This window comes from Schistocerca americana, chromosome 1 (assembly GCF_021461395.2).
Source record: "Schistocerca americana isolate TAMUIC-IGC-003095 chromosome 1, iqSchAmer2.1, whole genome shotgun sequence".
In the NCBI taxonomy this organism is placed as follows: domain Eukaryota; kingdom Metazoa; phylum Arthropoda; class Insecta; order Orthoptera; family Acrididae; genus Schistocerca; species Schistocerca americana.
In genome coordinates, this window is record NC_060119.1 from 838,291,560 (window position 1) to 838,309,145 (window position 17,586).

At 41.5% G+C, this 17,586-nt stretch overlaps 1 protein-coding gene across 1 annotated transcript in view; it reads right to left on the minus strand.

The window, feature by feature from the left end:
- The window catches only part of LOC124546658 (cytochrome P450 306a1), a 382,827-nt gene that overhangs the window by 275,044 nt on the left and 90,197 nt on the right, over positions 1–17,586 (minus strand). The window lies entirely within an intron of this gene.

Genomic DNA, 17,586 nt, shown 5'->3' on the forward strand with positions numbered 1-17,586 from the left:
GCTCGAATTGCTATGATAGTTTCTGACACGGTGTCGCGGACGGGAAGCATTAGCTGGCGCACATCAAGAGCCCGTTTCGCCTGGTGACCGTGTCGAGAAGAAGGCGCGCCAACATCCAGCTTCTGCAACAGCGACGGCCGACAATGAGTGACTGTCGTCACCTGCTCGACCGACGACTGCAAACCTTCAATCAACCGACAAGGAAGACTGGTAGCACGTAAAGTTTTAGAACTGTATGGCAGACCTCAGCTTTTAAAACTGTTGCATCACAAAAATACAGCAACTTAGCATGAACCTTTGTTGCTCATTGTCCAAATTGCATTACCAGGCAGGGTCCCTTCCTTTTCCGGAATGAACCCGAGTGTCGCTGAAATTCAAACGCCAGCATTAAAGTAACATCATTCCATTTCACTTCTTTAATTTCAAAGTTCAGTTAAAATATTCATAGCTGGCTACAATATTTAGATTACACAAGCACAAATTAAGAGTGCGAGTTTTGTTACCATATTTTAGCTTACCTGTGACTGCAGCTCAGCTTGGTACGTACTAAATTTTACTATTGTTAATTGTTCAGAATCATTTAATTCAAGTTCAAAGTTAAATCTCTTATTCCTAAATTGCGTAAATTCAAGTAGCTTTTGAGATGATTGTTGAGGTAGTCCAAGACTAACCTTATTTTACTGAATTTCGTAGTGCTTCAGATACAAATATCACTATTTTTCAGTCACTAAATTAATTTTCAATTTTCCGGTTTTATTAATTCTTTTGCCAAATTAAGGCAGAGTGTAGCGAAATTTATTACTTCCGACAAACTTTCAGTTTTCACACAACACGTGTCAACCTTCAGTTGCCACGCTTTTAGTGCTAATTATATGTGCAATAACCTTTCTTTTTCAGTTATTATAGTAGTTGTCCATAGGACTGGCGACCGTAATTTTCCCCAAATTTCAAATATCTAATTACCGTTAGTTAATTGTTAACGTAACGGCCGCACATTTACTTTCTTTATTAACTTTACCCCTTCTCAAAATTAATTTCCACCAGTTTCATTTGTATTTTTCCTGTCATTTAGATGTAACCCTTTCCTCCCTCTTTACCGACAGATTAACTTCGGTGACGATTGCTTTTCCCAAATATCCATTAGGTACATGCGGTTTAATTTTTCACTGTCATTAAGGTCGATAAGTGAGGGGGAGGTTGCAAGCCATCTAACTGACTTAACTAATTTCATATTGGATGCAAAAGAGCATTAACCTGTCCCAGCCATCTTGGTACGAAGTATACAAAGTTTTTTTGTATTACGTCTAAATACGAATCTGGTTTAGCACTTGCAATAAGATTACAGGTAAGTTTCCCGTCCGTCCATGACAATCCCGTCTTAACAACGCAACTGGACCACATTGACTGACTGGTGCAGTAAGTGATAGCTTTGTAGGAGTGTGTGGCGACTTACCTGTACATTAGCACTTTCTCGACTTGTAAATTACCTTACCTTAATCTCATTTGATCCATTATAAATTGTTTTGAAAGATTGGGACTGTGAAAATAGAATCTTTATAAACAATTCTTCTGCTACTAGTCACGATTTTCTGTATTACATTTCAAACGACACGTTTTGGGAAATGATTCCCATTTCAAGTGCGTTATTTGTGTGGATTATGGCATTTCTATGTGATGTCGATGTGTGCGAATCGACGAAATGAAGTAGACTCGCAGACATCAACATCACATAGAAATGGCATAATGCACACAAAAATCGCACTTGAAAATGGGAATCATTTCCCGAAACGCGTCATATGAAAAGTAAATATAGATAATCGAGATTGGTAGCAGAAGAATTTTATAAACAAACCTATTATTACATACCCTTGCCTTCAATGCAGCCACTCGTGCATCGTTTGCCGCCTTGTGAATTCTGTCTCTCTACAACAGTGAAAACCTCATGCTTCAAAGAAGTGGAAGAAAGTGACAGAATTCTGGTAAAAATGGAGTATATTCTTGAGGCGTTTTGGCCTCTAAAAAATCTTCTAACACAGGTTCACAAACACGACTGCTACCGTACTGCACAGAATCCACTATGCTATTGGACGTATGGTTATGCACCTGCGTGTGACGCTTACTCCACTTGTGCAATCTCCCGTCTAGTACAGATTTTAATAAATCTTGTCACAGTTAGGCTAATCCCAGTTGCGCTCACACGAGGATAATGCTCTTTTCGCCACGCAGACCATCCCTATACAGAGCCAGGATCTTTTACAGAGGAACGATACGAAGCTAGGCAGTACAGCTCCAAAAGTCCCACAACTCAAAAAAGCAGCGACCGTAACCAACGGGTTATCACAGATCTCTGCTTCCCCACAAACGAGAAGTACAGTAGCGGGAGAAAGCGGAGCGGCTGACTTAGCACGTCCGACGCTATTGGCACAAAATAAACTTTGATAAGTCAATTTACGTTCGTCTAGGCCTCTGTCATAGTCAGAGTCCAAATCAAACTTTAATTCACAGTAATAAGACTGCACACCAACGCGTCAGTTACTTCGTACACTGTGGCTGGTTCTGAGCAAAAGTCAACACTTATTCCAGATCATCTCATTTAAAAATATTGATGTCATATTCCGTTAAAAGGAAAGGAAGAAAGAGTTCAACATCTCGTCGACGATTTCATTGAGGAAGAAGCAGGCATAGCTCTAAGACGAACACGAAAACTGGTCGTGTGTTTTCAAAGCATTCACCACATGGAATTTGGAGAAACCTGAAATATGTAAGTATTTTTGGGAAACAAAGAAGGGTAAGCTGCGTTTGATGAAGCCAACTGTCCAGTTGTGGCTAACATACAGCCTTTTAATAATATACTTATTGCCTAGACTAGTGTAAGCTTTTCGGCTGGTAGTATTTAGTGTGTTCTAGAGCAGCTGGGTTATTGTTTCCTAGTCCAGCCAGCACCAGTAATATTTTATTTAAATATGTACTGAATTTTTCAATCCTGTCATGCGTAACCATGAGTTTATTTGTTAAGATATATATTTTACCTAGCAAGGTTTTATCCGTCGTAATGATAACCGCGCCTTAAGATTTTAACATGGGTGCTAACGATCTCTACTTCCTGTACCCAAATAAACCTGTTACCATATTAATAGATTTTACTGTCTCTTTCTGGTAGAACAATTTCGAATTCACCGGTGAAAAACAGTTGCGTTTCGTTCGACGAGTATTTATAACTAACAAGTTGTTGGCTTATTAGTCATCGTTAGATAATACAGAGGTTGGACAAAACCATGTAGACACTGAAAACACAACACACAACCATGCCTAATACTCTATAGAAAACCCATTGGCATTTATTGCTTCTCCTGTTGGGATGTCGGTATTAGGTCTTATTTTGTTTTTAGCCACGTAGGAGCAGAGAGGTGTTCTCCATCACAAAAGGCAGTACTTTTTTTCATTTTATTTATTAACTTGAATTAGGCTGTGCGACTTCTTTGAAGTTGAAATCACTCACGATTCTCTCCTAAATGAGACCACAAAGGTTTAATAATATTGAGATCTGGGTACTGTGGTGGCCAGGACAGATGCGACAATCCATACTCTTACTCACAAAACCAGTCCTGGATGATGCGAGCTGTGTGAGCAGGGTCCTATCGTCTGCGAACACTGCAACACGGATGGGGAACACTGGATCACAGGATGGACCTGACCAGCCAAAATGGTCGCATAATCCTTGTCGGTAATGCGACCTTGCAGAATAACTAAGGGGCCAGTGGGATACCACAATATGGCTGTCCAAATCACCGAATCCGCACCGTAAAGTCTGCCAGAATTCGAAAACAGTGTGAAAGAATATACATCCGACCAAATGACTTTCTTCAACGGCTCCATAGTGCAGGTTTTATGGCTTTGGAACGATGTTTTCGTGTTACAGGAATCTGCATAACTGACGAGCAGGTTGGAATTTCAGCTTGCCTTGCAATTCCGTGCTTATGAAGCTCCCTGTGTGTTGTTTTGGTGGTGACAGGGATCACAAGTGCCATATTCACTTCTGTAGTGACTTTTGTAGCTGTCCTCTTATTTTTCGCAATTTGTGTGTTGCAGGATGAATGGTATAAGATCCCATTGAAAACCGTACAGGACCTGCAGTCATCCATTGTGAATCGACTGGAAGCTGTTTTGAATGCCGTCCAACTTATTTTCCGTCGATGACTTCAAAGAAGTCGCACAGCCTAATTCAAGTTAATAAATAAAATGAAAAAAAGTACGGCCTTTTGTGATGGAGAACACCCCTCTCCTCCTACGTGGCTAAAAACAAAACAAGACCTAATACCGACATCCCAACAGGAGAAGCAATAAATGCCAATGGGTTTTCTATAGAGTATTAGGCATGGTTGTGTGTTGTGTTTTCAGTGTCTACATGGTTTTGTCCAACCTCTGTATTATCGAACGATGACTAATAAGCCAACAACTTGTTAGTTATAAATACTTGTCGAACGAAACGAAACTGTTTTTCACCGGTGAATACGAAATTGTTCTACAGAAAGAGACAGGAAAATCTATTAATATGGTAACAGGTTTATTTGGGTGCAGGAAGTAGAGATCGTTAGCACCCATGTTAAAATCTTAAGACGCGGTTATCATTACGACGGATAAAACCTTACTAGGTAAAATATATATCTTAACAAATAAACTCATGCTTACGCATGACAGGATTGAAACATTCAGTACATAATTAAATAAAATATTACTGGTGCTGGCTGGACTAGGAAACAACAACCCAGCTGCTGTAGAACGCCGGCCGAAGTGGCCGAGCGGTTCTAGGCGCTTCAATTTGGAACCGCACGACCACTACGGTCGCATGTTCGAATCCTGCTTCGGGCATGGATGTGTGTGATGTCCTTAGGTTAGTTAGGTTTAAGTAGTTCTAAGTTGTAGGGGACTGATGACCTCAGCTGTTGAGTCCCATAGTGCTCAGAGCCATTTGATTTTGCTGTAGAACACACTAAATACTACCAGCCGAAAAGCTTACACTAGTCTAGGCAATAAGTATATTATTAAAAGGCTGTATGTTAGCCACAACTGGACAGTTGGCTTCATGAAACACAGCTTACCCTTCTTTGTTTCCCAAAAATACTTACATATTTCAGGTTTCTCCAAATTCCATGTGGTGAATGCCTTGAAGACACACGACCAATTTTCGTGTTCGTCTTAGAGCTATTCCTGCTTCTTCCCCAATGAAGTCGTCGACGAGATTTTAATACTAAGCACTCATAATCAATTCGGCATCACACAAAAACTCTAAACGAGGATTTTTCTTGCTCTTCATGAATACAAGTAATAAGTTTAAAATATTCAGAGATTTTAGGAAAGCAGCTCTCAGGTACGGTTGAAAGCTAATGCTAGCCTCAAAATCTCAGCGGTTTTTGTTTTTTTTTTTTTTGACAGAAGAATTTCTCATTAGCCCTACAAATATATTAAGTGTAGAACGCTAATTGTTGACAGCCGTAAACCTTTTTCCACCTTTGAGTTACCGAAACTTACAATTATTGGCTGCAACTAAATGCAAAGAACTTTTTACAGTGGAGATCATAGGACAGCCATGTATTAGTCACGACGGTCAAAAATGGCTTCGCCGACTTCATATTGCGATGGATAAAACTAGGGCCGAAAACAGATGGAAACTTCACTTCGTGCAGCGTGGTAGGCCTTACCACTGTCAAATAACCCAACCATCAGGCGATCCCCACACAGGCAAGACTGTTGTCTAGGCGACCTCAGCAGGATTAGGGTACCAAAGTGAAAAGACAGTAGCTCGGGGCTTATCCGCATTCAAAGATCCACACAGTACAATAATTGACCATGCACTTCGAGGTCTTCCCTCCGCAGCGGCTGAGAAGAGGAATAAAATAGAATCATTCCGCAAGTTGGAAATTTATCCCGTCACTGTGTTCTGGTTGGTACGCAACATACGTGGCAACTGGAACAGATACACTCATGAACCGAAGAGTTATCAACACAAGTTTAATAGCATGATGGTTCACCATTTAATCGCAATACAATAGCGATTTTGCTTGGTATGGATTCGACAAGCTCTTGGTAGGTTTCTGGAGGTATGTGCCACCAGATGTCTCATAAATTACGAGCATAGGGTTCGTGGGCGCGGAGCTGGCACCCGATAATGTTCCATATGTGTTCCATTGGGGGTCTGATGGGGCAAAGTTGGTGGTCAAGACATCAACGAGAGGTTACTATTAGGCTACAGAAACCACTGAATGACGAATCTGTCCAGCTGGAAGATACCATCACGCTCGGGGAAGACATCAAGCGTGAAGGGATGCTCGTGTTACGCAATAATGTTCACATTGTCTACAGCTCCCGTGGCGCATTCCATCACTGCCACAACTTCTATGGAAGCCCTACTGAATGTCCCTCACACTTAATACTTCGCCTATTGGCAGCGTCCGTGACGCGATGCGCTTCGAGCATTCGTTCGTCTGGATCGACCTGTTGTAACAAGACGCGCGTTTCGTACGACCAGGTGACTCTTTTCCGTTGGTCCACGCTCCAATCGAAGCGGTTTCAGTGCCCGCTGCGGTCTTAGTTGCCAATGTTCTTGACTCAACATGGAAATAGACAGAGGTCGTCATCTACAGAGCACAATGGTCGAGAAATGGCGCTGAACGGCGTGCTTTGAGACACTGTACCTGCACCATTACTGTACTTTGTCGTCAGATCTTCCACAGATCGCAGCCTGTCCCGCTTTATTGACGGGGCCAGTCTCCGACCTCCACCTTCTATGATGGGTCGTGGGGGTCCAACATCTTGTAGCCTATTCGTTGTTTCACAGTCCCTAAACAACGTTCCATAGATGACATGGTACTAGAACGGCAACAACCGAATAGCTTCGCCGTTTCTGAGGTCCCAGGCAGCAGGCAATAACTGTCTCCCATTTTCCAAAGTAACTGATGTCAGTGGGTTTTCCCATTTGCGGCTCGTATCATTGCTACAAGGACGTGCTGAAAAGAATGCCTCTTAATTTTTATTCGACGAACGCATTTGTCCCAGTGAGACCAGTTTGCTGATACCGTCACTGTAGAATGTCTCACTTTGTTGACGGAGCCACAACCTCAACTCTGTTTGGACCGCTTCTTCACTATGACAGCAAAGTCCTCGAAGGCGTTCTTTAAGTTTTGGAAACAGACGAAAATCGGATGTGGCAAAATCGGAACTGTATGGAGAATTATCAATGATAGTGAAACCAAGGCGTCGGATTGTTGCAATATCGCAGCGCTCGTGTGTGGTCTGGCTCCGTCATTCTGAAGGAGAGGGCGCTACATATGTGGACGAACTCTTCGAATTTGAAACCCGACTACAGCACTCTTTTTCTCAAGCACCGACTTAGTTGCGGTACACACCGCCATGTTTCGTGTTGAAATCCGGAGTACTCTAGTACAAGAGGGTTGCAACTTGAATCAGCGAAGTGGAAAAAAGTCGACCGAGTTATATGCATGACAATGTAGTAACGCAACAGATACTGAAAACTGAGTTTAAAAAATCGGAGGCATACTTTTCAGCACGCCCTCGAAGAATGACCCCCAATTCGTCTCTGCTCTGCTTATGTACTTAACTTACCGTCTCACTTGCTCACAAGACAACACAAGATTTTTTAAAAATGTTGCAGTTATCTGCAGTATAATAAAGTACTGTCTGGTAGAAGTTACATAAATATTGAGTCAGACCTCACAAGATTTCGAAGTGCTGCAAAGATTGGCAACTTTCTTTAAATGTTGAGAAATATAAAACCATGCACTTCACAAAACGAAAGAAACTTAGTATCCTATGACTATAATATCAGTGAGTCACTGTTGGAATCGGTGGACTCATACAAATACCTGGGTGTAACATTTTGTGGGGATATGAAATGGAATGATCACATAGGTTCAGTTATGGGTAAATCAGGTGGCAGGCTTCGGTTTATTTGCAGAAGTGTGGGAAAGTGCATTCAGTCTACAAACGAGATTGCTTATGTATCACTGGTGCGACCGGTTCTAGAATATTTCTCAAGTGTGTAGGACCTGTACCAGATACGACTAACAGGGGATATTGAACGTATACAGAGAAGGGTAGCACGAATGGCCGCAGGTTTGTTTAATGTCGCTGAGGTACTGAAGGAACTGAACTGGGAGACTCTTTAAGATAGACGTGAACTACTCCGAGAAAATCAATTAACAAATCTTCACGAACCGGCTTTAAATAATGATTCTAGGAATATACTACAGTCCTCTACGTATCGTTCACATACTGATCGTGAGGACAGGATTAAAATAATTACTGCACTCACGGAGGCATTCAAACATTCATTGCTCTCACGCTTCATACGTGAATGGAACAGGAACAGCCCCTAATAACTGGTACTGTTGGGTGTACCCTCTGCAATGCATTTCACGGTGATTTGCAGAGTATATATGCAGATGTAGACCAACACGAGGCGCCATTCAGTCTCGTAGAGATCAGCGCTCGTGATGCTTTGGTTCGTTAGCGTATGTGGATGTAACTCAGATACAAATATAGATTCAAAAGTTTGGATGACCTTGAAGAAATAATAGCACGTACTGATTTCAGAGGCGGTGGGCGTGGGCGGCTTATCTCCCCACTCATCAAGTCATTATTTCTACTGATCTCTAGCCGTTGCAGTCCGGATTGGTAAGTAGCCTGTCATAACGTAAAGAATTCCGGCTTCTGTAATACTACGAATTATATCAGTAACGTCCCTAAAGCCCATAAACCACTTATAAGTAAGTTGCTAGGCACCGTAAATTCTTGTGATGTTTATTATGTAAAAAGGCCAAGAGGATCGAGTCTGACTCGATACTGTTAATGCACGTGCGTGTGTTGCAAGAGGATGATACTATTGCTCTTTATACCCTCAGCCAAAACAAAAGTTTATTATTACACTTGGAAGATTTCCGAAGCAGTTACAGACACAATATAGTTATTCAATGATAGAGTGATTCATTAGTAAGTGTTGAATTGTACTGCAGTGTTCATTCATATAAATAACCAGAGTCCTAGTGAGAAAATAATAATACGGATTAAGAAATAAAAGGATCTGTGTTGGTGTGTCAACACACCGTCTGATCCAACATTTTTTAATATCTCTAGGTGCCAATGATGGATTCGATTCCTTTCGACGGAGAAAGAAGCTTGTAAATGAAGAATGTTAGAATACAAAATTTTCTTTTATGCCTATTCGCATTGTATTACAGTACATATTACACAAAATTCACTGTTCATTTTTCCAGTAGACGCAGAGCCCGCGAATGTCGAAGAGTGATCGTACTTTGTCAAGTTGCTTCCTTTAAGGGAAGCAGCCAAATTATTGCTTACCAATGAACCCTATTCAAGAAACGAAACAAGCTACACATGCTGCAGAAACCCAATAAAACTACTATAGTAAAAGAATTTAATAACATTGTTGAAATGTATATTTTCTTAAAACAATCCCGCCTTTAAATACAAGCCATTAACGTTAGCGTCAATTTCATTGCGTAAAACCTTTAATTTTTTATCCAGATAAAATAATCATTCTTTATCACGCCTTCGTAAGATTTCGCCTTTGGGTTGTAAACACGCTACCTCGGCTTACAAGGTCCCAAAGACTGTCGCCAAGCGAATGTATTTGAGAATAAATGGGACGTGACTTCCGTCGACACTAAAGACAGGCGCCAGTGGCGTTAGCTGGAACACATTTCTTTCTTTCGTACTCGTATGCAGGGTTGTCTTATTGAAAACTCGGTGCCTTAAAGGGACTACAAATCAGTCACTATTCTCTTGTTATATTGCAAACAAATACAGCATATCACATGTTGTAACATGACATACATGCTCAAGAAAGTCCAACCAGCTAAGTTAATGCCTTAAAATCTTGAGAGTACGAAAGTACTGTTTTACAAATTTAACATAATGCAGCGCTTCAGCAAACGTGAATTGTTCAGACAATAAGAACGTCAGCCTTCAGTTGAAAAAAAAAAAGAAACCTTGCAACTGAAGGCTGAATTTCTTATTGTCTGAAAGAAGTACTATTTGGCTACGGTGACGACGCTCCGGCCATCAGCTTGAGCGGCGCCGGACCGTCGGTTAGCGAGGTGGTGCAAAGGACTGGTCAGAGCAGGAACAAGGCGAGCAATTCCAAGCTCGTTAAAGGGACAGCGAAGGACAGGGTGTTTCGCCAGTGCTAAGAACTGTTACTTTTGAAAGTGAAAGAATACCCTAATATTAGACACTCAATAGTAATTCAACCGCTCTTCGTAGAATTAATCTGAGTACACCAAAATCACCAAGCAGTAATAGCGCTTCTACTGAAATACTGGTATCTTCGAGATCTCCAATAATATGGAAGTTAGCTTTTTAATGTGAGACTACTAGAAAGTTTAACCATGAGTGCTAAGCGCGATCTCGACAGACATCGTATCAGTTTGTAGCTTTGAACTCTTAACGGCCGGCCGTGAACGCTACAGAGCCAGCATCAATCTAGAATTAAGTTATAACGTAGGCTTAGTGAACACCAGGGTCAGATCATCGTGTCCTGCACTTGAATCCAACACAACACTTTCATCATGGATCAGTCATGCATTCTAGTTGTTAATTATTTCTCTAATGTGCGAAACCATGCTATTAATGACTTACAGTAAACTCTCGACTGTCCGCGTTAATTGGAGACATGAAAACCGTGGGTAATCGGATTCCGTGATAAACCATAATCACATTACACAGTAATGTAATACAATTGTTCGAAAACAAAAATTAATTACAACACCTTACTGAAAATCATTTACTAATTTTTATAATAAATTATGCTGTAAGCATTATAGCATACGAGAAAATTCGGTGCCAACAACGAATATAGTACGATGCAATTTCACATTAAGTTACACTACTGTGAAACAAAGTGCAGTGGGAGAAATACGCCGCGAACAATCCGTAAAGCGGATAATCTGCCAGCTGATAAACGATATTTATAAGAGATAATTGAATGTAATGTATGTTGACTCGTATCGTTCGAAAGAACTGAACTTCTATACAGGGTGGTCCATAGATCGTGACCGGGCCAAATATCTCACGAAAAAACTGCAAAGACGAAAAAAACTGCAAAGACGAAAAAAACTGCAAAGAACGAAAAAAACTGCAAAGAACGAAAAAAACTGCAAAGAACGAAAAAAACTGCAAAGAACGAAAAAAACTGCAAAGAACGAAAAAAACTGCAAAGCACGAAAAAAACTGCAAAGCACGAAAAAACTGCAAAGCACGAAAAAAACTGCAAAGCACGAAAAAAACTGCAAAGCACGAAAAAAACTGCAAAGCACGAAAAAAACTGCAAAGCACGAAAAAAACTGCAAAGCACGAAAAAAACTGCAAAGCACGAAAAAAACTGCAAAGCACGAAAAAAACTGCAAAGCACGAAAAAAACTGCAAAGCACGAAAAAAACTGCAAAGCACGAAAAAAACTGCAAAGCACGAAAAAAACTGCAAAGCACGAAAAAAACTGCAAAGCACGAAAAAAACTGCAAAGCACGAAAAAAACTGCAAAGCACGAAAAAAAACTGCAAAGCACGAAAAAAAACTGCAAAGCACGAAAAAAACTGCAAAGCACGAAAAAAAACTGCAAAGCACGAAAAAAAACTGCAAAGCACGAAAAAAAACTGCAAAGCACGAAAAAAAACTGCAAAGCACGAAAAAAAACTGCAAAGCACGAAAAAAAACTGCAAAGCACGAAAAAAAACTGCAAAGAACGAAAAAAAACTGCAAAGAACGAAAAAAAACTGCAAAGAACGAAAAAAAACTGCAAAGAACGAAAAAAAACTGCAAAGAACGAAAAAAAAACTGCAAAGAACGAAAAAAAACTGCAAAGAACGAAAAAAAACTGCAAAGAACGAAAAAAACTGCAAAGAACGAAAAAAACTGCAAAGAACGAAAAAAAACTGCAAAGAACGAAAAAAACTGCAAAGAACGAAAAAACTGCAAAGAACGAAAAAACTGCAAAGAACGAAAAAACCTGCAAAGAACGAAAAAACCTGCAAAGAACGAAAAAACCTGCAAAGAACGAAAAAACTACAAAGAACGAAAAAACTACAAAGAACGAAAAAACTACAAAGAACGAAAACTACAAAGAATGAAACTTGTCTAACTTGAAAGCGGAAACCAGATGGCGCTACCATAGGTCAAAAGGATATCAAATGCGTTATTTTTTAAAAAAGGAACCCACATTTTTTATTACATATTCGTATAGTCCGTAAAGAAATATGGTTGTTTTAGATGGACCACTTTTTCGCTTTGTGACAGATGGCGCTGCGATAGTCACAAAAATATGGTTCACAGTCGGCCGAGTGACCGTGCGGTTTTAGGCGCTACAGTCTGGAACCGAGCGACCGCTACGGTCGCAGGTTCAAATCCTGCCTCGGGCATGGCTGTGTGTGATGTCCTTAGGTTAGTTAGGTTTAATTAGTTCTAAGTTCTAGGCGACTGATGACCTCAGAAGTTAAGTCGCATAGTGCTCAGAGCCATTTGAGCCTTATGGTTCATAATTTTGGACGAACAGTTGGTAACAGGTAGGTTTTTTAAATAAAAATAGAGAACGTGGGTAAGTTTGAACATTTTATTTCGGTTGTTCCAATGTGATGCATGTACCTTTGTGAACTTATAATTTCTGAGAACGCATGCTGTTTGAGCGTAATTACCTGTAAATACCACATTAATGCAATAAATGCACAAAATGATGTCCGTTGACCTCAATGCATTTGGCAATACGTGTAACGACGTTCCTCTCAACAGCGGGTAGTTCGCCTTCCGTAATGTTCGCACACGCATTGACAATGCGCTGACGCATGTTGTCAGGCGTTGTCGGTGGATCACGATAGCAAATATCCTTTAACTTTCCCCACACAAAGAAATCCGGGGACGTCAGATCTGGTGAACGTGCGGGCCATGGTATGGTGCTTCGACGACCAATCCACCTGGCAGGAAATATGCTATTAGATACCGCGTCAATCGCACGCGAGCTATGTGCCGGGCATCCATCATGTCGGAAGTACATCGCCATTCTGTCATGCAGTGAACATCTTGGGTAACATCGGTAGAACATTACGTAGGAAATCAGCATATACTGCACCATTTAGATTGCCCTCGATAAAATGGAGGCCAATTATCCTTCCTCCCATAATGCCGCACCATACATCAACCCGCCGTGGTCGCTGATGTTCCACTTGTCGCACCCATCGTGGATTTTCCGTTGCCCGATAGTGCTTATTATGCCGGTTTACGTTACCGCTGTTGGTCAATGACGCTTCGTCGCTAACTAGAACGTGTTCAAAAAATCTGTCATCATCCCGTAATATCTCTTGTGCCCAGTGGCAGAACTGTACACGACGTTCAAAGTCGTCGCCATGCAATTCCTGGTGCATATAAATATGGCACGGGTGCAATCGATGTTGATGTAGCATTCTCAACACCGACGTTTTTGAGATTCCCGATTCTCGCGCAATTTGTCTGCTACTGATGTGAGTATTAGCCGCGACAGCAGCTAAAACACCTACTTGGGCATCATCATTGGTTGGCGTTTCACATGTGGCTGAACACTTCCTGTTTCCTTAAATGACGGCGAACGGTCCGGACACTTGGATGATGTCGTCCAGGATACCGAGCAGCATACATAGCACACGCCTGTTGGGCATTTTGATCACAATAGCCGTACATCAACACTATGTCGACCTTTTCCGCAATTGGTAAACGGTCCATTTTAACACGAAGCAAACACCGTCCGCACTGGCGGAATGTTACGTGATACCAAGTACTTATACGTTTCTGCCTATTACACCGCCATGTATCACAAAGCGAAAAAGTGGTCCAACTAAAACATTCATATTTCTTTACGTATTACACGAATATGTAATAAAAAATGGGGGTTGCTATTTTAAAAAACGCAGTTGATATCCGTTTGACCTATGGCAGCGCCATCTAGCGGGCCAACCATAGCGCCATCTGGTTTCTCCCTTCAAGCTAGACGAGTTTCGTTCTTTGCAGTTTTTTCGTTTGATGCTTATTTCGTGAGATATTTGGCCCGGTCACTATCAATGGAACACCCTGTATAGTGTAAATACTTTTCCTTGTAATGTATATAATTTAAATATTTTCTTTGTAATAGTATAAGACAAATTGTGTTGACGCATTTTATTAAGCTTTCCATTTTATTAAGCATTCGATTTAAGAAAGACTGTCTGTTTGAAGTAACACATAATTTAGCCCACTTGCGTTGACCACTACTATACGGTGTGAACATTAATAAAATCGACAAACTGAACGGACGCATTGCTAACTGGAAACGGAAGAAAAAAAATGACCTATGAACACGTGTCCGGAAATGCATCGTTGCAGGAGTATGTGTCACTGACGAATGACATTTCCTCTGACCACGGGCCGTGTGTTCCTTGTGTGTTGCAGGCTGTGTGACTGAGGCAATGTACTGTAAGCAGAAGGCATTCCGGTATTCATCTCGGGAACACGCCGAGATGGTGTTTGTGTACGGCCAAGCAGGTGGAAACAGCCCAGAAACACCACGGCTATGTCAAAACAAGTACCCTCACAGACACCAATTGGGCGTTAGTGTGATCGTGGGGCCTTCCAGACGTACGTACGTACAGGAAGGCGCTGTATTGTGCTTACACCAGATTTTAGGACCTGGTTCCACAGGATATTGAGACGAACCGTAGTACAATCTCCTGGCAAGTGGTCCGCTAACATGATGTAAGCCAAAGTACAGTTATGTGTAACCTTCATGACAACTGCTGTATCACCTGCGATCCCATGGAGGCTACTTTGAGCATATGTTGTAACATGAATGCGATGCAGCTCTGTACTATGTTGCGGACCGATTTGCTGTCGTTGCACGCACAGCGTGCATTTCCGGACACATATTCGTAAGACCTTTTCCTACATTTCCAGTCAGGAATCCGTACCTACAGTCTGTCGATTTTATTAGTGTTCACCCTGTGTAACGTCCGAGTGCTGTGTTCTTGCGCCGCTAGTTTCATCAGATTCTGTAGAAGCAGTTGCAGTCAGTGACCGGTTAGATGTAGAGGTACTTTTATTCAGTGCCGAAAAACATCTTGTATGCACTCGGGTGGACGACGGTTCAATCCCGCGTCCGGCCATCCTGATTTAGGTTTTCCGTGATTTCCCTACATCGATCCAGGCAAATGTCGGGATGGTTCCTTTGAAAGGGCACGGCCGACTTCCTTCTCCGTCCTTCCCTAATCCGATGAGACTGACGACTTCGCTGTTTGGTCTCTTCCCCCAAAAAGCGCAACCCCATCTTGTATGACGACGGACACAGACACACAAAAAAAAAACTGGACTGATACTGCAAATTCGAGTATGTTCGGAACTTGCGGTCGCCTTCAGAGTAGACTCAATTTAAGTCGAGAAATGTCTGCGTGGGTTATTTTCATAGCGCATAACGTATCTGCTTGTTGTCTTCCGTAAGACAGAACAGTAGAACCACTGGTTTTGCCTGCTACTCCAGACAGTGAAGGAAAAGCAGGGGAAAAATTCGTATAGTCGCAAATATTTGTACAGTGTTTGGTGGGAGTACCATGAATAATATGCTAGAAATCCTGACCTGTGGAGTGTGAGCGTGTGAGCATGAGTGCGTTTAAAGGTCACTTTTTTATGTTGTACTTGATAAACTCGGAAACGAACGTTTCCCAGTACATAATTAAACTGCGTTTTTCTCTAGGTCTAATAGTTTCCACGTTTTAGGGAGTGGAGAGATCGTGGATTATTAAAGATGGTGTTTTAACGGCACAAAATTAACGTTTGTTGTTAAATAACGTGAGTTAAAAGAAATAATAAATGTGTGTACCGCGTCTTGGTCCAGTGCAGCCGTATTAAGGGATAAATTGCGTTCCGCAGGTGTAATAGGGGGGTGGCAGGAGGGGGAAGGGAAGCGTTTGGAGAGTAGACGCGTGACGAAAGGTCGATCGCCGGATTGTGGTCATGCAGTTCCCTCCTTCGTCGTTCTCCGAACTGAAGAGCGAGCAATCGATTCCCACCTCTCTCTACTCCACTCCGTCCCTAGAAACAACTACAAGATGTTTCACAAACTTATACAGACCCTCCCATAGCGAGCAGTATGATTCAGAGGCGACGCAGTGGGCAGACATCCATGGGGGTGTTTATTTTCCTCAAAGTGCGTTAACACTAGGTGGAATAAAAATATGAGCTACTAATAATAATGATGCAATAAACTCATACTGATAGAATCTACGTAAATCTCTGCACATTGTTCCACACTGCCAGAGGGGAAACGGATTCTTAGTCATCCTGTATGGCAGCTGTAGATTCCTATCTCGAAAGGCGACTTCCCCCACCACCAGCGCTGCTCGCTTTTTCTTTTCCAGACGAGATATGTCCCTCCCCTCCTCCCTCCCCCCCGGAATTTCCTGTTCAGTTCTCTTATGTGAGTAGGCAAAACGACTTCAGTAACATTGTATTTATACATAGGAGTTATTTTCAGTTTATTAAGTGAATATTTATTTGCAGTTTTTAAGTGAGATGCTACGTAAAACAAAGCTAAACTGCTGAAGTTGCTAACTATCTACCACATTAAGTCCCTCCCCCAAGAGTAACATGCTGCCAATACACATTCGACAATGTCGGTTTAGTTGTCTCCAATGTCATTGGCTGGAATACTTTTCATAGCCTTAGGAGTATCAAATGCGTCACCCCATCCACAGCTTCCCCAACATCTGAAGAGGCGCAGAGGCTTATAATGGCTCCCTGTGCATCAGAAGTAGGTCACCTCAATGTTACGGAATTTAGGACATTTGAACATAAGTCAAGGAATGTATTACAGCTGATAAGTGTTCTAGATTTGAACATGGTAGATCCCAGTCCCTAAGACATATTAATTCCTTCCTAGCAGGGCATAGCCAGTCGTGCAACTGTGTTAAATGGCTCCACTCAGTGCAGTCGATTCTACAAGTGCTAGCAATTCATGAATGGAAGTGATTTATGCAGTCCACCAGTAATACAATTAATGGTGAGAGAAGTGCAGTAACCATTTTGTCATTCTTTAATTCCCAACCGAGTGTCTACAACTTGGTTACACGGCTTTACAGTACGCTGATGACAATAGACAACAGCAAGATGGCACATTTACCACTTCAATCCCTTTTCAACCAACACTACATAGGTTGGTAACAGCATCACATTTACAAAGGAAAGACTTCTCTGCTATTGTTTATACGAACGTATTTTACATAAAAGCTCACTTAACAACTTCAAATAGATACTCACTTAATGAACTGAAAGTAACTTCAATACATAAACATGAGCTCACTGAACTCAACAAGTTTGCTTGTGTGGCCATCCTCTTCAGCAAGCATATAAATACTTGTTTTGTAAATAAAACTGTCTTTTCCTGCTGCTAGTAGAACTAGCGTCAGGAAAAGGCAGTTTAAAAGTTAGTAGAAGTAGCAGCAGGAAAAGGCAGTTTTATTTACAAAACAAATGTTCACCGAACTTATTTTGTCTGCTCACATAAGA